At 34.3% G+C, this 21,852-nt stretch overlaps 1 long non-coding RNA gene across 4 annotated transcripts in view; it reads left to right on the top strand.

The window, feature by feature from the left end:
- Positions 1 to 21,852, top strand: part of LOC126816739 (uncharacterized) — a 166,324-nt gene that overhangs the window by 82,867 nt on the left and 61,605 nt on the right. For all 4 annotated transcript variants that reach the window (XR_007678551.2, XR_007678550.2, XR_008787715.1 and 1 more), the window contains exon 2: positions 19,932 to 20,082. This is a non-coding gene — a long non-coding RNA (uncharacterized LOC126816739). The remainder of the gene's footprint in view (positions 1 to 19,931; positions 20,083 to 21,852) is intronic.

Raw genomic sequence — 21,852 nt, 5'->3', positions numbered from 1 at the left:
AAATTGTAAATGGCATTTAGGTATCACACAGTGAAAATTTTATGAAAATCGAATAATAATTGACACTTTTATGGACCAAAAACCTTGAAAAGTGACCTGTTGAAAATCGCCTATTTCTCCGCAACTGAACAAGTTGTGAAATCTATATTTTGTGAAATCTATATGACCTTATGAATCTTATTAATATGTGAATGTAAACCAAAAGTTAAAATTATTAATACATATTAAATAATTCTTGGTTGAAAAAAATATTGATTTTAAAAGTTAAAAATGCATTTTTTGACAAAATGGCGTCACTTCCGGTGTCAATTTTAAATTGTAATCAATTTGGTACGACACATACTTGCTTTTTGAATCAAATGGTGTCACTTTTGTGAAAATCCAGTAATAATTGACTATTTTACAGGCAAAATAACGAAAACAGTGACTTATGCAAAATTGCCCATTTCTAGGTAACTGCTTATATTACAAACTAATTTTAACATACATTTTCTTCGTATGGATTATAGCTACAAGTTGATAAAAGTTACGTAGAAATATTTTAAAATCTGAATAGCCTGAATGGGTTGTAAATAGGTCAATTTTACACCTTTTTTCACCTCTTAATCGAATTTGCTCGAAAATGAAATCGAAATTAAAAAAACCGATCCCAACATTTTGTGCGCCTTTAAAGGGCACACTCTTTTAGTTATATCAGTTTTTTTTAAAAATAATATTTGCTTTCGAAAAATGGTACCTAGCTGTCAAAATTGTAGTTTTTGGTAAAATTAAGCCACTTCCGGTGCCGACAGATATCTCTATCGGTAACAAAAAAATGACAATTGAGACAACGGAGTATATGAACTTTGTTTTATACAAATCGAGCAATAAATAATTAATCTAGGACTGAAAAACTGAATTAGCCAATGGCGGCCAAGGAAAATTAGAGAAAAAAAAATTTCACATTTTTGCCCAAGTCAGATGACTCGTTAATTTTGTGTAAAACACTACTAAAAAATATTCATAAATAAAAAAGTTTTTTGTAAAAATTTAAATTTTCAAATTTCGAACGACAAAATTGAAAAATGTGAAATAGCCATTGTCTCCGAAAAGATTCAGGGTTTTCAAAAATGTGAATTGTTTTAAAATAGGTAAAGAATTGGCGAAACTACGGCCGCTTTTTGATTTATTGCTACCGTTCAAAATTTGGCTACTTCCGGTCTGCGCAGAAATTTCAAAAATACTTAATCAAGTAACCACCACATTGTTTCCCGATAGAAAATTTGGTTCCAGATCGATATCTGTTTCCGATCATGGAGAAATAGGCTCCCGCGGTAAATAATAATAATAATAACTAGACCTGCAAGCAGCACTGAACCGGCTTTCAGGAATCAGACAGGAAGTGTGTCATACAATAGCCCATTTATCGAGCTACCAAACGATACTTTAGATGTTTTGATCCGGTCACACCCGACGGTGAAATCCCGATTGTTGCAAGAGCACCGATTTTTTTTACTGTCTTTTTTTTTTAAATATCGAATATTTATTTGACTACTTCCTGTTTACGGATCATTATCGGGATAGATTTAACAAGTGGTATGGGAACTTAATTTCCTGTACCAGAAATTTCAGAAAGATCCATTGGACACTTTTACCTCCTCCCTTATACCATTAGAAGCAGATTTACAGATATAACGATTTTTCGACTTCTTTTCAAAGATTGTGGCCCTTTTGGACCGTTTATACTATATTGAGGCTTTTAAATTTGGATTCACACCATAGACCACCGTTAGGACTCTAAGTAACAGAAGTTTAAGAAAGGAAATAAGAGAAGTTTTCGAATAAAAGCGTCTGAATAGGCTCCAAAAAGGAAAATAATAGATTTTCAGCGTTCCATTATATATTGCCTAACCCGCGAATTTTTACCATTTAGATCTCATAAGATTGTCCATTGTTCGAACTATCCAATGACACTTTAGTTATTTTGATTCGGTGAAATCTGGCGTATTAACCACTTTTTTCGCAAGATCTCCATTTTTTTTTTATTTTTAGGGTTTTTTTTTCTCAAAATATCCGAAATTTTTTCGACTACTTCCGTTTTATGGATCATTGTCGGGATAGCTTTAACAAGTTGTTTGGTTACCTTACCTTCTGTACAAGAAGTTTCAGAATAATTCATTCAGCTGTTTTCCAAAGAAAGAAAATTAGAAGATCATTTTCAGTAATGTAAGGATTTTTCAACTTTTTTCCAAGATTGAGGCTCTTTTTGGACAACTTATGTTATTACAATGCTTTTATTGTTGGACTCACGCCATAGTCCACCCATAGGATTCTGCGTTAAAAAAGTTTCAGAAAAATCGGAGTTGTCGTTTTCGAGAAAAAGACGTCTAAAAAGGCTCCAAAAACGGAAAATACTAGATTTTCGGCGTACCACAATTTATTTTCTAACCATCGAAATCGTACCATTGAGATGCCATATAATAGTCCATTAATGGGGCTATCCAAAGACACTTCTTTTGGTCCTGTAATATCTGACCGAGAAACCCAGCTTTTCGCAAGAGCGACAATTTTTTAACCTTTTTTTTTACATTTTTTGAATACTTCCGGTATGGAGATTATTGTCGGAATAGTTTTAATAACCAGTTTGGGCAATTAAATAGCGGCAGGGCTCTGTAATGATATATTACATTATCTGATCAGATAAAATGACCCTGAGAAATCCTATGTTCAAAGGTGCCAAAAATGCAAAAATGTCAAAATATCGAAAATAAAATTTCAATAACTCAATACATATTATACATCGTTAGAATCGTAATTAGGTCAGCTATCCGAATCTATAATCTTTTTGTAAAAATTTGTTTAAATAATAAAGTAAAAGAGCAATTTGCAAAATTTCACGATTTTTCCACTTTTTTCGATTTTCAGTCCCTTTTTTTTATCGTATTCCAGACATTTCAAAGTCTTATTGGATGGCATAATTCACAAGACTATCGAATGGACTCTCGATAGAGAAAGTTAAAAAAAAAGTTGCGGTTAAGATTTCGAGATACAGGCGTCCAAAAACGTTCCAAATCAGAAAATACTTGAATTTCTGCTTGTCATATTTTGCTGCTTGGTAACAGTATCCGTATAAATTGGGCATCATTCGACAGTCCATTCCTCGGGCCACTCAACGAAAGTTTAATTCGTTTAATCCATTGATACTGGACGGAGAAATCAAGTTTTATCCCCAAAACACCCATTTTTTGCATTTTTTTCGAAATATCTATCATTATTTCGACTACTTCCGGTTTCCGGATCGTTTTTGAAATTGCTTTATGCAGCGGTCTGACTATATAGCTTTATGTTCCAGGACTTTCAGAACTATCGATTTATCCTTTCCCAAAAATATAAGGGTTGGGAAATGGGCAGAAAATTCGAAAAAAATCGAAAAATAAAGGGCGATAACACGGAATGAAACTTATATTTCTGGTATCGGATGGTCTTCAGGTATCCAAAAATGTAGGTCAAATTTGAAAATTTTGAAAAATAACAAAAATTGTGTTTTAAACAAAAATTTTCATTTTTCGAACGCTAGAAGTCACCGCACGAAATTCGGCCACTTCCGGTCTGCGCAGAAGTTTCAAAATTGTTTTAAGAAGAAGCCACCACATGGTTTCCCAATAGAAAATTTGGTTCCAGATCGATATCTGTTTCCGATCATGAAGAAATAGGCTGCAGCGGTAAAAAAATAATAATAATAACTAGAACTGCGATGCAGTAATGACGGGTTTCACCAGTGCCACATTACCCTAAACATGTCACTTCCGGTACCAATGAAACCATTAAACAGGTTTCCACATAAGCATTGCACACATCAAATAAAATGGATGCCGAATCAACCAAATCCAGCAATATCAATTCATTTTATACATTTGTTACATGTAAGTGTACAGTACGTCCGGTGATAATGAAAATGTTCAATTAGTTTTATGAAATCAGAAATGGCATAAGGCATCACATGGTGAAAATTTTATGTAAATCAAATAATAATTGCCACTTTTATAGACCAAAAACCTTGAAAAGTGACTTGTAGAAAATCGTCTATTTCTCTGCAACCGTACAAGTTAGAAACCATTTTCTGGTATCTGTATGATCGTATGGGTTCAATCTATTTGCTGATTGGAATCAAATATCATAATTTTAAAAACATTACAAATCAGACTCATTTAAATAAAATATGTTTTGAAGGCTAAAAATACAGTTTTTGCCAAAATGACGTTACTTTCGGTGATAATGAAAATCTAAAATTACTTGTATGAAATCGTAAATGGCATTAGGTATCACACAGTGAAAATTTCATGAAAATCGAATAATAATTGACACTTTTAGGGACAAAAAACCTTGAAAAGTGACCTGTTGAAAATTGCCTATTTATCCGCAACTGAACAAGATAGAAACCATTTTGTGATATCTATATGATCGTATGGGTTCATTCTTTTAGTTGATTAGAATCAAATATCAAAATCTTAAACAAACAACAAATACAACTCATTTGAATAAATTATTTGTTTCGAAGGCTATAAATACAGTTTTTGTCCAAATTTCGTCATTTCCGGTGACATTGAAAATGTTTAATTGAGTTGAACTAGTCACAATTGACATTATGCATCAAATGGTTTCACTTTTATGAAAATCCAATAATAATTGACTCTTTTACAGGCACAATAGCGTAAAGAGTGACTCATGCAAAATTGACCATTTCTCGGCAACTGCGCATATTACAAATTAATTTTCACATACATTCTCTCCGTATAGGTTATTGCTACGAGTTTATGAAAGTTACGAAGTAATATTTTAAAATATGAAAACGCTGGATGGGTTGTAAATAGCTCAATTTTACACCTTTTATCACCTTTTAATCGAAATAGCCCGAAAACGGAATCGAAATTAAAAAAACTGGGCCCAACATTTTGTGCGCCTGTAAAGGGCGCACCCTTTCAGTTATACCAGATTTGAAAAAAATAATATTTGCTTTCGAAAAGTGGTACCTAACTGTCAAAATTGTAGTTTTTGGTAAAATTACGCCACTTCCCGTGCCGACAGATAACTCTATCGGTAACAAAAAAAATGGCAATTGAGACAACGGAGTATATGCACTTTGTTTTAAACAAATCGAACAATAAATGATTAATGTAGGACTGAAAAACTGAATTAGTCAATGGCGGCAAAGGAAAATTACTGAGACAAAAAAAATTCAGATTTTTGCTCAAGTCAGATGACTCGTTAATTTTGCGTAAAACACGAATAAAAAATATTTATAAATAAAAAAGTTTGGCGCCTAATATCTGCGAAGATTTGCCGAAAATCAAAAATCAAAAGTAGCGTAGCTATGTGCCCCGTCTCCAGCTATGCCAAAATGTATCGAAAGTTAAAATAGTATGATTATTGTTAAAATTACTGCAATATTTCTAAAAACGATAGCTTCGGTGATTTCGGACATTTCGCATTGTTGCAGAACGTTCAAAATAGCTTTATCCTCTAAGTCACACCCACTTTTCCAGTAAAACCGAAGAAATCGTAACGATCAGACAAGCAGTTGCTGAGATCTACTCAAAACAAAAGAATAATAATAATAATAAGAATAATAATTTTAACAAAAACAATAGTGTTTCACACAAGCTACGCAGTGTGAAACCCTAATAATTTTAACAAAAACAATAGTGATTCACACAAGCTACGCAGTGTGAAACCCTAATAAATTTAACAAAAACAATAGTGTTTCACACAAGCTACGCAGTGTGAAACGCTAAAAATAATAATAATAATCTTAACAGAAACAATAAGCTTTCATATGTAATACATATGAAAGCTTAATAATTTTAGTAATCTCAATAGGCTTTCAGACGAAAGTCTGAAAGCCTAACTAGACCTGCAAGCAGTACTGAACCGGCTTTCAGGAATCAGACAGGAAGTGTGTCATACAATAGCCCATTTATCGAGCTACCAAACGACACTTTAGATGTTTTGATCCGGTCACACCCGACGGTGAAATCCCGATTGTTGCAAGAGCACCGATTTTAACTGTTTTTTTTTTTAATATCAAATATATTTATATGACTACGGTTTCACCGGTGCCACGTTACGCTAAGCATATGTCACTTCCGGTACCAATGAAACCATTAAACAGGTTTCCACATAAGCATTGCACACATCAAATAAAATGGACGCCGAATCAACCAAATCCAGCAATATCAATTCATTTTATACATTTGTTACATGTAAGTGTACAGTACTTCCAGTGATAATTAAAATGTTCAATTAGTTTTATGAAATCAGAAATGACATAAGGCATCACATGGTGAAAATTTTATGTAAATCGAATAATAATTGCCACTTTTATAGACCAAAAACCTTGAAAAGTGACTTGTATAAAACCGTCTATTTCTCTGCAACCGTACAAGTTAGAAACCATTTTCTGGTATCTGTATGATCATATGGGTTTAATCTATTTGTTGATTGGAATCAAATATCATAATTTTAAAAACATTACAAATTAGACTCATTTGAATAAAATATCTGTTTTGAAGGCTAAAAATACAGTTTTTGCCAAAATGATGTTACTTCCGGTGATAATGAAAATCTTAAATTACTTGTATGACACAGTGAAAATTTTATGAAAATCGAATAATAATTGACACTTTTATGGACCAAAAACCTTGAAAAGTGACCTGTTGAAAATCGCCTATTTCTCCGCAACTGAAAAAGTTAGAAACAATTTTGTGAAATCTATATGACCTTATGGATTTTATTAATATGTGAATGTAAACAAAAAATTAAAATTATTAATACATATTAAATAATTCTTGTTTGAAATAAATATTGATTTTAAAAGTTAAAAATGCACTTTTTGACAGAATGTCGTCACTGCCGGTGTCAATTTTAAATTGTAATCAATTTGATACGACGCATACTTGCTTTTTGAATCAAATGGTGTTACTTTTGTGAAAATCCAATAATAATTGACTATTTTACAGGCAAAATAACGAAAATAGTGACTTATGCAAAACTGCCCATTTCTAGGTAATTGCTTATATTACAAACTAATTTTAACATACATTTTCTTCGTATGGATTATAGCTGCAAGTTTATAAAAGTTACGTAGAAATATTTTAAAATCTGAAAAGCCTGAATGGGTTGTAAATAGGTCAATTTTACACCTTTTTTCACCTCTTAATCGAATTTGCTCGAAAATGAAATCGAAATTGAAAAAACTGTTCCCAACATTTTGTGCGCCTTTAAAGGGCACATTCTTTTAGTTATATCAGTTTTTTTTAAAAAATAATATTTGCTTTCGAAAAATGGTACCTAACTGTCAAAATTGTAGTTTTTGGTAAAATTAAGCCACTTTTTTTACTGTCTTTTTTTTTTTAAATATCGAATATTTATTTGACTACTCCCTGTTTACGGACCATTATCGGGATAGATTTAACAAGTGGTATGGGAACTTAACTTCCTGTACCAGAAGTTTCAGAAAGATCCATTGGACATTATACCATTAGAAGCAGATTTACAGATATAACGATTTTTCGACTTTTGTCAAATATTGTGGCCCTTTTGGACCATTTATTCTATATTGAGGCTTTTAAATTTGGATTCACGCCATAGACCACCGTTAGGACTCTAAGTAACATAGGTTTAAGAAAGGAAATAAGAGAACTTTTCGAAATAAAAGCGTCTGAATAGGCTCCAAAAAAGAAAATAATAGATTTTCAGCTTTTATTTTTGGACTCACGCAATAGTCCACCGATAGGACTCTGAGTAAAAACAGTTTACGAAAAATCATAGTTTTCGTTTTCGAGAAAATGGCGTCTCAAAATGCTCTAAAACGGAAAATACTAGATTTTCGATGTACCATAATTTATTTTCTAGCCATCTAAATCGTATCATTCAGATGTCATATGATAATCCATTAATGGGGCTATCCAGCGATACTTTAGTTCTTTTGGTCCGCTAAGATCTGATGGAGAAATCAAGTTTTTCGCAAGAGCGCTAATTTTTTAAAACCTTTTTCTTCATTTTTTGAATACGTCAGATATGGAAATTATTGTCGGGATAGTTTTAATAAACAATTTGGGCAATTAGATAGCCACAGGGCTCTGTAATGATATATTACATTATCTGATCAGATAAAATGGACCTGAGAAATCCTATGTTCAAAAGTGCCAAAAATTCAAAAATATCAAAATATCGAAAATTAAATTTCAATAACTCAATACATATTATACATCGTTAGAATCGTAATTAGGTCTGCTATCTGAATGTGTAACCTTTTCGTAAAAATCTGATTAAATAATAAAATAATATAGCATTTTCCAAAATTTCACGATTTTTCAAGTTTTTTAGATTTTCAGTACGTTATTTTACCTATTCCAGACATTTCAATGTCTTATTGAATGGATTCATGCACAAGACTACCGGAGGGACTCTCGTTAGGTAAAGTTTAAGAAAAATCCTTTGAGCAGTTTTCGAGATACAGGCGTCCAAAAACGCTCCAAATCAGAAAATACTTGATTTCCAGCATGTCATATTTTGCTGCCCTCTCTTGGGATTCGTGTGGAATTGGTGTCATATGATAGTCAAATCCCTGGGCTACCCACCGATACCTTAATTTCTTTAATCCGTTGATATTGGGTGGAGAAATCACATTTTTCCCAAAAGCACCCATTTTTGCGTTTTCTTCAAAATATCGGACAATTTTTCGACCACTTCCGGTTTAAGGATCCTTGTCAAAATAGCTTTATCAGTTGGATTTGGACAATAACTTCATGTTCTAGAAGTTTCAGAATCGTCGATTCGGCGGTAAAACAAAATTCGGGCTCACAAAATGGGCAGAAAATTCGAAAAAAATCGAAAAATAAAGGGTTCTAACTCTGAATGAAAGTTATATTACTGGAATCGGATTGCCTTCAAGTACCCAAAAATGTAGGTCAAATTTGAAAATTTTGAAAAATAACAAAAATTGTCTCTTAAACAACATTTTTCATGTTTCGAACGCTAGAAGTCAGCGACGAAGTTTCGAAGGTTCGAAATTTTCAACTGCTATCATTCGAGAAAAGACCCAGGGTTTCTGTAAATGTCATTTGTATGAAAATAGGTACAGAATTGACGAAGTTACGGCCGTTTTTTAATTTTTATGCACCGCACGAAATTCAGCCACTTCCGGTCTGCGCAGAAGTTTCGAAAATACTTTATCAAGTAGCCACCACCCAGTTTATCGAGAGAAAATTGAACCCCAGATCGATATCTGTTTTCGATCATGGAGAAATAGGCTCCCGCGGTAAATAATAATAATAAGAACTAGACCTGCAAGCAGCACTGAACCGGCTTTCAGGAATCAGACAGGAAGTGTTTCATACAATAGCCCATTTATCGAGCTACCAAAAGATACTTTAGATGTTTTGATCCGGTCACACCCGACGGTGAAATCCCGATTGTTGCAAGAGCACCGATTTTTTTTACTGTCTTTTTTTTTTTTGAATATCGAATATTTATTTGACTACTTCCTGTTTACGGATCATTATCGGGATAGATTTAACAAGTGGTATGGGAACTTAATTTCCTGTACCAGAAGTTTCAGAAAGATCCATTGGACAGTTTTACCTCCCTTATACCATTAGAAGCAGATTTACCGATATAACGATTTTTCGACTTCTTTTCAAAGATTGTGGCCCCTTTTGGACCATTTATACTATATTGAGGCTTTTAAATTTGGATTCACACCATAGACCACCGTTATGACTCTAAGTAACAGAAGTTTAAGAAAGAAAATAAGAGAAATTTTCGAAATAAAAGCGTCTGAATAGGCTCCAAAAAGGAAAATAATAGATTTTCAGCGTTCCATTATATATTTTTGTAAAAATTTGTTTAAATAATAAAGTAATAGAGCATTTTGCAAAATTTCACGATTTTCAGTCCCTTTTTTTATTTATCGTATTCCAGACAGTTCAAAGTCTTATTGGATGGCATAATTCACAAGACTATCGAATGGACTCTCGATAGAGAAAGTTAAAAAAAAAGTTGCGGTTAAGATTTCGAGATACAGGCGTCCAAAAACGCTCCAAATCAGAAAATACTTGATTTTCTGCTTGTCATATTTTGCTGCTTGGTAACAGTATCCGTATAAATTGGGCATCATTCGACAGTCCATTCCTCGGGCCACTCAACGAAAGTTTAATTCGTTTAATCCATTGATACTTGACGGAGAAATCAAGTTTTTCTCCAAAACACCCATTTTTTGCACTTTTTTCGAAATATCTATCATTATTTCGACTACTTCCGGTTTCCGGATTGTTTTTGAAATTGCTTTATGCAGCGGTCTGACTATATAGCTTTATGTTCCAGGAATTTCAGAACTATAAAGGGCGATAACTCGGAATGAAACTTATATTTCTGGTATCGGATGGTCTTCAGGTATCCAAAAATGTAGGTCAATTTGAAAATTTTGAAAAATAACAAAAATTGTGTTTTAAACAAAAATTTTCATTTTTCGAACGCTAGAAGTCAGCGACGAAGTTTCGAAATTTCGATATTTTCAACTGCTATCGTCCGAGAAAAGACTCAGGGTTTCTGAAAATGTCATTTGTATGAAAATAGGTACAGAATTGACGAAGCTACGGCCGTTTTTTAATTTTTATGCACCGCACGAAATTCGGTTTTCTGCGCAGAAGTTTCAAAAATAGTTTATCAAGTATCCACCACATGGTTTCCCAATAGAAAATTATGTCCCATATCGGTATCTGTTACAGGCACTAAGAAATAGGCTCTACCAAAAAAAAAAAAAAATAATAATAAATAACTAGACCTGCAAGCAGCACTGAACCGGCTTTCAGGAATCAGACAGGAAGTGTGTGATACAATAGCCCATTTATCGAGCTACCAAACGATACTTTAGATGTTTTGATCCGGTCACACCCGACGGTGAAATCCCGATTGTTGCAAGAGCACCGATTTTTTTTTACTGTCTTTTTTTTTTAAATATCGAATATTTATTTGACTACTTCCTGTTTACGGATCATTATCGGGATAGATTTAACAAGTGGTATGGGAACTTAACTTCCTGTACCAGAAGTTCCAGAAAGATCCATTGGACAGTTTTACCTCCCTTATACCATTAGAAGCAGATTTACAGATATAACGATTTTTCGACTTTTTCAAAGACTGTGGCCCTTTTGGACCATTTATACTATATTGAGGCTTTTATATTTGGAATCACACCATAGACCATCGTTAGGACTCTAAGTAACAGACGTATAAGAAAGGAAATAAGAGAAGTTTTCGAGATAAAAGCGCCTGAATAGGGTCCAAAAAGGAAAATAATAGATTTTCAGCGTTTCATTATATATTGCCTAACCCGCGAATTTTTACCATTTAGCTGTCATACGATTGTCCATTGTTCGGGCTCTCCAATGACACTTTAGTTGTTTTGATTCGGTGAAATCTTACGTAGTTATAACATTTTTCGCAAGATCACCATTTTTTTCACTTTTTATGTGTTTTTCTTCTCAAAATATCGGATATTTTTTCGACTACTTCCGGTTTTTGGATCATTGTCGGGATAGTTTTAACAAGTTGTTTTGTTACCTAACCTTCTGTACAAGAAGTTTCAGAAAGATCCATTCAGCTGTTCTCCAAAGAAAGAAAAATAGAAGAGCATTTTTAGTAATTTAATGATTTTTCAACTTTTTTCCAAGATTGAGGCTCTTTTTGGACCACTTATATTATTTCAATGCTTTTATTTTTGGACTCTCGCCATAGTCCACCGATAGGACTCTAAGTAAAAGAAGTTTAAGAAAAATCGTAGTTTTCGTTTTCGAGAAAATGGCGTCTCAAAATGCTCCAAAACGGAAAACACTAGATTTTTGGTGTACCATAATTTATTTTCTAGCCATCTAAATCGTATCATTCAGATGTCATATGATAGTCCATTATTGGGGCTATCCAGCGATACTTTAGTTCTTTTGGTCTGCTAACATCTGATGGAGAAATCAAGTTTTTCGCAAGTGCGCTATTTTTTTTAAACCTTTTTTCTTCATTTTTTGCATACTTCCGGTATGGAGATTATTGTCGGGATAGTTTTAATAACCGGATTGGCTTATCAAATAGCCACAGGGCTATGTAATGATATATTACATTGTCTGATCAGATAAAATGCCCCTGGGAAATCCTATGTTAAATAGTGCCAAAAATGCAAAAATGTCAATATATCGAAAATTAAATTTAAATATTTTAATACATATTATACATCGTTAGAATCGTAATTACGTCAGCTATCAGAATATGTAACTTTTTTCTAAAAATGTGTTTAAATAATAAAGTAATAGAGCATTTTCCAAAATTTCACGATTTTTCAACTTTTTTCGATTTTCAGTACGTTATTTTACCTATTCCAGAAATTTCAATGTCTTATTGGATGGATCCATGCACAAGATTACCAGAGGGACTCTCGATAGGGAAAGTTTACAAAAAATCCTTTGAGCAGTTTTCGAGATACAGGCGTCCAATAACACTCCAAATCAGAAAATACCTGATTTTCAGCATGTCATATTTTGCTGCCCTCTCATAGTATCATCTGACAGTCGAATCCCCGGGACACCCAACGATACCTTAATTTCTTTAATCCGTTGATATCGGGTGGAGAAATCACGTTTTTCCCAAAAGCACCCATTTTTTGCGTTTTCTTCAAAACAGTGACCACAGACTGACCAGCATAGAGCCACGTAGACGTTCTACATTTGAAAGGCGCGGTATTTTCTAACAAAGATGAAAATAATAATTTTAATTTGTTTTTCCAGTTCAAGTTACGTGTGCGTGTTCAGTTTAAGCAAACTTGCATCGATTGACCTCACGAGTTTGTGTTTGCACGCGTTTTTCAGGTTTTTCATCTTTATATGCTCAAAAGTCACGTGATCCACGTGACTTTACAATTTTATGAAATTAAAGGCTTCTTATTACTTACTATCGTTAGAAACACTTTAAAATTTATTTGACTTACCAGAAAATTTTTTTGGGGGAAATTCATCAGTGTCAAGTTTTTAATTTGGCTGAGTATAGATATAGAAAGTGGAAAATGACACGAATATCACCCTATATCTAATCTAGACAGTAGGGCCTCTCTTGAATTTTACCTATTAGGGTCAGGTGATGAATAAATTGATTTGGTACAAAGTTTTTTTTACCGTTCGAGCCAAAATAACCAATGCCATCGGTACAAATATAGCAGACGATGCTAATGTAGAACCTGTGAATAATTGCTTACACAGCCTGTTTAGTCAAGTCGACGTAACCCTAAATGGGAAGAGAATCTCACAGCCTGCATCAGTCAATCCCTACCGGTGTTATCTGGAGAATCTTTTGAGTTATGGAACGGATGCTCAAAAATGTCACCTATTATCGTGCATGTGGCGTTTAGACACCTGGACAATTCGATAGTCATGATGTATCAGACGATAGGGGTAATGCCGGGTTTAAGGGCAGATCCAGATATTTTGCAGCGAGTAAATCTGTCGACATGTTGGGAAAACTACACCTGGATTTGTTTAGTCAGAATAAATACTTGCTGAAAGGCATTGATATTAAAGTTAGAATGGTTCGAGCTAAAGATACTTTTTATACGCCCACATGGAAATATTGCCGTCGGTCCGTCCGTCCATCGTCCACAATTTCTTGTGAACACTCTACAGACTACATTGTTTTGAAATTGATATATGTTGTTTGCATTAGTGAGATGAAGAATCCTATTTAATTTCAATAACTTCTGTTAATTTCTTCTGGAGTTATGGCCCTTGTTTCACTTTGTTGCACCTTGTGAAGGCTCTGACGACAAAAGTTATCAACCGATCTGTATGAAATTTATATGCATCATTTAGATTAGTAAAACAAAGAAGCCTATTGAATTTCAGCAATTTCCGTTAATTACATCTAGAGTTATGGCCCTTGTTTCACTTTGTTGAATCTTGTAAACGCTCTAATGACAACAGTTATCATCCGATCTGTTTGAAATTGATATGCATCATTTAAATTAGTGAAATGAATTTCAGCAATTTCCGTTAATTTCTTCTGGAGTTATGGCCCTTGTTTTACTTTGTTGCACCTTGGGAACGCTCTAATGACAAAAGTTATCAAACGATTTGTATGAAATTTATATGCATCATTTAAATTAGTAAAACAAAGAAGCCTATTGAATTTCAGCAATTTCCATCAATTACGTCTAGAGTTATGGCCCTTGATTTACTTTGTTGAACTTTGTGAACTTTCGAACAACAAAAGTTATCATCCGATCTGTATGAAATTCATATGCATTATTTGAATTATTAAAACGAAAAAAAGCCTGTCGAATTTGAACAATATCTGTAGATTGCTTCCAGAGTTTCGGCCCTTGTTTTAGATTTTAGAACCTTGTGAACCTTCAAACAACGGAAATTATATTGTCATCTGTATGAAATTGTCTATTAAATTGCCCTAATTATCTACAAAAGAATAAATATGTGACAACCCTTGTCGACTACCCGGACGATTTAGCTGCTGTGGGCGTATGTTTTGTTGCCTGGCAACCTATCTTTGTCTCATGGCAGACACCAACGACTTCAAAGTGGTCATCGAAAAAGCGTCACTTTTTATCCGGAGATTAAAACTGAACCCCTCGGTTATCGTTGCCCATGGTGCGGCTCTAATGAAACGAAATGCCGTTTACCCTATTCGCGGTGTAGAAGTAAAAAGTTTTACCATACCTGCAGGGAATCGAAGCTTGGATAAAGACAATCTGTTCTTGGGGCAAACGCCTCGGCGAGTTCTTGTAGCATTCGTTACGAATGGGTCATTTTATGGTAGTATGGATAAAAAAAAACCCTTCAGGTTACAAAATTTTGACATTAATCATATATCACTCCAGGTCAATGGTGAAGATGTTTTCGCCAAACGTCTGAGCCCCAATTTCAGCGAGGCTTTGGGGTTTGGATATACAAGATCCTTCAATACATTATTTTCGGGGACATCCAGTCTTTTTCAAGACAAGGGCCCTGTAATTACCCTGAATGCTTACAGAAAAGGTTTCTGTATATTCTGTTTTGATTATACCCCAGAACTCTCTGACGACAACACAGTACATCTAACCAAAACAGGTAATGCTAAACTCGAAGTTCGATTCGGGACGGCCTTGCCTGTCACTGTGAACGTGATTCTATACAGCGAGTTTGAAAATAAGATCGAGTTAGACAGTGCCCGAAATGTTATAACAGACTTTTGAGATGAATACGAACCAGCTGACGACTATTTTGAAGAGTGACCCCCATACAGCTTCTTATTTTCGAGGCGTATTTGCTCGGGATAAGTTACCCAGGACCCTACAACCGGGCGTGTACATTTACAATTCTCATACATCCAACACGAAATAGGGGAACATTGGTTACTTCTTTTTGTGGACCGTCGTGGGTTGGAATATTTTGATTCTTTTGGACTTAAGCCTTACCACTGTTATGCACTGGGTTATGAAAACGGGGCTGACACTCTTATATAACAAACGACGCCTGAAAGGATTGTTCAGTGATGTTTGTGGACAATATTGCGTATTTTATGCCTATCACCGTTGCAGGGGCCAAAATATGAAAGGAATTGTAAATACATTTTCTCGAAACAACCGTTAGAACAACAGATATGTCCGTCGTTTTGTTGCTCTTAGATTTAAAATGTAAATGTCCATACCTCTATAACCACCCCTACAAGATAAAATGTAACTCTAGATGTAGGATAGTTGAATAAAATGTGTGGGTTTTTTTAGAAAAAAACAAAACAAATGGCTTTTCTTTTTATATTTTTTTATATCGCATATACATAGGGTTATCAACAAATGGTGTTACAATATACGTGATTACAGATACAATCATTATATATATATAAAGTCATACAAAACATTATTCATTTTGTTTGACGAAATCCATAAGCCATTGTATCGTAATAATCCTTAATTTCTACGCGTTTATCGTAATTGAATGATAAGGTTTTTGACTTCTCTTTCATAGAAACCGCAAACACTTTACTGCGGTGGAAAGCTTTCTGGTATGTAACTTTGATCTGACGACAGTGATCATGTACTAATTCAACAAACGTTTGAAACTCGATACGTTGACTGACATCATGGTTAAACGTAATACCTTTAGATTTTATGGTGTAAGAGATTTCACATGTTTTTTTATTTTCTAATTTCAAAGCGTAGGATTTGGGGCGGTAGCAACGTATTCAAGTATATGGCAGTCGGGTGGTATTTCGTTCGTAAACTCGCCTAAATAATCCCCGGTTTTTACAGGGGTATCATTGTCGGTCTCCGTGAAAATGATGGAATCGGTATCAAAATACAGAACCCGATGGTTCAATTTATCTAAATATTCGTACAGCTTCATACGCCCGTAGGTGGCGGTGAAAGCCCCTATAGGCACATTTACGTGAGGGGCAACAGGGCAAAATCTTGGCCTCTGTATACTGAACCAAGACCATTTCTTCATTGAGAATTTCGATATTTTTGACAATCTTTGTGCCAACATAAAGATAATCATAGAAGACGGTTGGGTCGTGCACGAGGCTGCGTGTACACTTGTATCTGTTCGTTCAGCGAATTTTCCCCATAAGCTATTTAAGCAAATCTTTGATACGTATCATAGCCCTCCAAACCCCACCTCCAACGTGTAATGCATGCCCTCTTCATTTACACATACTTTGAACTTATTCTCGTTATTACCTTTTTTAACAAAACGACACGAATAATCCAGAAACAGTTATATTGCATAAGCTACTCGCTATATATTGCAATGCACCCTGTTTCACTTTAAACCATTTATTTAAAACCTAATACCGGCCCACACGCTATCTCGCGAATTTACAAAGGGCCATTCAGTTTTAAATTTTCCTTGGGCATTTTCCTTTACCCTAAACCTAAACGCTACTCGCGATTTAACACGGATCCATACCGTAACCATCCCCGGTTAGACATATATATATACACATTACTTACATTACAGAAAAGTACATTACATTCATTTATTTTCTTTTACCTAGCTTTACTGTTTCAATTTTAGGATTCTTTTTTATTCCTACGTTTATAGACAATTAGTATATTTTAAACCTAACTCTTATTTACTTAACAATGTATCGCATCTACTATGTAGCACTATGCAGTTCTATGAGACACTGGCTAGATGTGGAAATCCCTCCAAACCCCACATCCAACGTGTAATGCATGCCCTCTTCATTGCGACATATAATTGCCTTGTGATCGTCCATTTTTTTCAAACTTCACTTTTTTTCACTTATTTCCTTAACTTAATTAGTTTACTAGTTTGACCTTCTTTTTTAAAACTTTATATTTATCAAATCCCTAACCTTTAAAATTTGTTAAAATTATCCCTTGGTCATTTTGGCTTTCCATTGTCAGTTTATTAGGAAATATATGTACCTACCTAAAAACAATTGGAAACTTCGTCTTCGTCCAAGGATTTCCTCCAGGATCGCATCCGGACGTCGGCGGTACCATCACTGCTATCTTTAATCATTGGCCCATGATCATCGTGAAGGGCTTCCCGCTGTTATGGCGATTCACTCCCAGATTCACAGTCACGGCATCCATTACTGATATCTGTAACACTATCTTACAGATAACAGAAGCTCAACATAATTGATAAGACCTTTATTGAGAACATGAAATAGACATAAATCGGGAGGAGCTCTATTCCAAGTCTGACTTGCTGTCAGTAAATGCCTGCTTATATAGCGTCTAACAATTAGGGGAGATGGACAGGAGTGATAATCATATATGGTATTGTTTATTATCAAATTACGGTGTTTGTAATTACACTGCATATTTCTTTGGAAGTCATTGTCAGGTCAAGGTATGATGCACTGACCACTAATACATTCTCTTTGAAGTTCTGTCGAATTATACACGGATCTCTCTCAAGTCAAAATCATCCTTGATGACTGAATGGAATATAGAAACTTTGTAAAGATAACCAGACATATGCATCACCATATGTTCGTCCAAAAATGACCTAGTTTGTGTCCAGCGGACGTTAAACCCATTTTTTTCTCTCTTTAAAGTATAAATCGTCCTTGCTAATGATTAAATAGAATATATTAAATTTGTAAAGATGTCCATACATATTCTTCATTTGAGGTATTGATAAACGGGACATTTTATCCCAATTGTTGGTGTTTTTAATTTATTTCTGCTTTTTTTTATTATGCCCGTGCCGGTCATTTTTATTTTTTATTTTGTTAGTAGGAAGGTTGCTAGTTGTGGGTAACATTCAACTTTGGCCCTAGTCCCTGCCAAGAACGAACTATAGCCTCTCACACTTTGGTTTTCATTAAATTCAATTTTCAGAGTGAGTTCAGTATCTGGCCAGTACCCAGATATCATTGGCAGTAGAAACTTAAAACTCTGTGTATAGGAGGAATCTGGGTGGTCCTACTAATGCCCACAATGTCGTCTGTCTAAATCAATTATTGTCCGAATAACAGATCATTCAAATTTAGTTCCAAATTAGCCCATTTTTGATTATTTTTCTATTAAAAATATATTTTTTTCAATCTGCTAGGTTGGTATCAACTGAATCAACCTAATATTTTGTGGGGATGTATCTGGGTACTAACCCATCTCACAGAAAAAAAAATTGGTCAAATCCCCGACCCAAGAGTTATCACCCTCTGTACGGTGCTCTCGCGGACACGCTCTTAATGACATTGGTGAAATAAAGATCTTGGAGCCACCAAACCTAGTTTAGAAATTATTATTGTGAGCCTACCCTATCCCGATTCCCCCATACTTTTAGTCGAAAGCCATCTTAGGAGGCTTCTGGAATTTTGCAGCCTAGTAGTTTATTCATCCCTTGACTTTGTGAAATATAAAACATTTTGCCACCAAAGCTGGTTTGGGGGCTTTGTGATGTAGCGTGGACGTACCCTTTGTTTATTGAACCCATGATCCTCGTCTCGAATCCGGGTGCTAAGAACTTTGCGATGATATAGCTCGATTCGCCAACATAGAAAGTTAATAAAAAATTTGCATGTTCATACCTTATGCATTTGTCGAGGAGTTGGTGATATAAAGATCAGGGCCCTTGTTCGCGAAAACTTAAACTATGTTACAACCGAAATTTTAAGAAATACTGCAACTTCATTGGATATATGCAAATTGATTTTACTGGTCAGCCAATCGAATTGCAGTATTTCTTAAAATTTCGATTGTATCTTAGTTTAAGTTTTCGTGAATAAGGGCCCTGGTAGAATTATATGCTTAATCGAAACAGAAATGGCGGCTGTCTTGGGCGCCATCTTGAATTTCTCAAAACGCTCAAGGGTGACCGAGGTTCACCCGACAGATTCTGAAAGATAACACCATAGGCTACTAAAATCAATCATAAAAAAACAACTTTGTATACAATTGGGTTTGGCGACCGGACTAATATAGTAGTAGTAGTACCATCACTTATCTCGAAACACGCAGGGTTGAGAGATGAGGTTTCTTATCTGAGTAGGCTTATGTTTACTACAATCCAGCATGGGGCCGAACCCCCTTTTAGTTTTAAATAGAATCATTTTACCCACCGGCCACCCTTGTATGTAGTGTAGCCTACACTAGTATAAAATTAATTGAACAACGTTTTAAATATATAATTTGGAATTAAAGCTTGAAATTTTTCACGTACCGGAACGTCTTGGAGGTCCCCCAGCTGGACAACAGTAATGCTCATGCAGTTGATTTGGCACATTTGAACGAACGCAGCACTCTAAATTGTATCGCAGATCTTATTTAGTTAAGAAAGTCAAAACCATGGTCTAACCAGGAAACAAAAATAGTCAAACTTCTTATTTAAATTAGATTGGATATTTATGAAAATTAAATAATTTATGATGTAATATTTTAGATTCAGAATGTCAAAGCGAGGATCAACTTCTGTTAGAGTAAGAAGAAGACAGAGTGATGCAAAGTGGAGAGCCAGTGTAGCTACATGTTACGATACATTAAAATTCGTTATGCCCTATGCTCCAAAATTATCCAAGAAAAAAATTTCCAAGGTAAACAAAATCGAACGTAATATTTGACTGCATGGAAAATTCTAAATACTGTCTTGAAAATGCAAGAAACACCAGTGGCACAGCACAAAAATATAAAGATCGATGACACACAATGGGGTTATTCCGTGTCAAACACCCAATGAGATAAACCGAACCCCTTTGATTTTGCTGAAATTTGGTTTATGTGCGTTATAAAGCTTGGTCGGAATAACGATTCCCGAGATAATGTGGCCTATTGAAATTTGTCAATTTTGGTTAAAATGCGCGTGGCGGCCAATATCAGACGCACAACTGGAGCAGCCCGGCAGCATAGATCGTATATAATATTTTTTTTTCTTTTTTTTTAAATTCACTTTTATTTATGTCAATATTTACAAGCACATGTTACGTACATTTATATTATAAAAATGAAATAGATTGTTCTGTATAAACGGTTAATCACAAGGGTTCCTAGATCTAAGTACATAAATCCATCAATGGGGAATCGGTATGGAAGAAGTCTTAAAAAAGATATTTCCATTTATTTATTTTTAATTCCGGAGATATCTCAATCTCCAATTTAGCATGTTCTACTAAAAAGCTTTCATACGTATTAAAGATACATTATGGGAGATTCGATAACGAGTTGGCAGTTCTTACTATAATAGTTAAAAACTAGATAATATAAAGGCAATTTGCTGAACATTTCATTCAAATTGATCAACTATGAGTCGAGAACTAAGCGTTTGTAATTTCCGCCTAGCCTCGATCATCATTACTAAAGTCAGTACAATAAACAGCATAGTCTCGATTATCAATTTAATCGTTAAATCGCGAAGGCTAGCGATGCCATCTAGAGTTGATTATGGTCTGGATAGGTTAATTAATGTCTAATTAATAATTTAGATAACATTTCAGGCCTAAAGAAAGGCCTGCAATAGACAGATTTAGCTCTTGCATAATGTATGTTTAATATTGAGTCTTTCGTTTCGTAGTTTATATATAGGACATAGTTAAAATAATTACATCATTAATGAAAATCCATTCAGTGTTTTTTTTATATAATCTGGTTTGTTAGTTAAACTAAGATGTTTGATATGTGTTTTTATATTTATCTTTATATTGCTGCGATCTAAGATAGTATGAAAATGATTCCATATTATTTGTGAAAATGGGCAGAAAACAAAGAAATCTTCTACATTTTCTATATTAGATTCGCAGAAAGTGCAGAGTGTGTTATCTACTTTTGTAATTTTGAATAATTTATCATTTGTGAATATAATCCTATGGAGATATTTGTATTCAAAGCTCCTCAGTTTTGTACTAAGACATACAGTGTTTATTATTTTAAATGTATTTTCTACGTCTAGATCGCATAACTCTGTATCTAGAATGACTTCCCATTCTTCAATGGCTTTTGGCCTGCTTAACTTTGCTTTTATCCGGCTATCATAAACATCTTTTGAATTTACGTTGTGAAAATCGGTATTATATATTTTGTAAAAATTAGCATTTACATCTTCCAAAGGAGTTATATTACAATTAAAATTTGTATGTATCGCACTTCCAAATTCGTTTGGTTCCTGTACATACCTCAAGATACATTTGGGTATTGCTGGAGGCATTGCGTAGCTTGTGCGAAACATTATTAGGGTTTCACACTGCATAGCTTGTGTGAAAAACTATTGTTTTTGTTCGGATTATTATTCTTATTAAAGATACATTAGTTAAGAGTTTTATAAAGAGTTGGCCATTCTTGCTATAATAATTCAAAAATGGATGATAAAAAAA

Source organism: Patella vulgata, chromosome 3, assembly GCF_932274485.2.
Source record: "Patella vulgata chromosome 3, xgPatVulg1.2, whole genome shotgun sequence".
Lineage (NCBI taxonomy): Eukaryota > Metazoa > Mollusca > Gastropoda > Patellidae > Patella > Patella vulgata.
The sequence above is the reverse complement of the archived record's forward strand: the minus strand, read 5'-3'. Positions and strand labels throughout refer to the sequence as shown.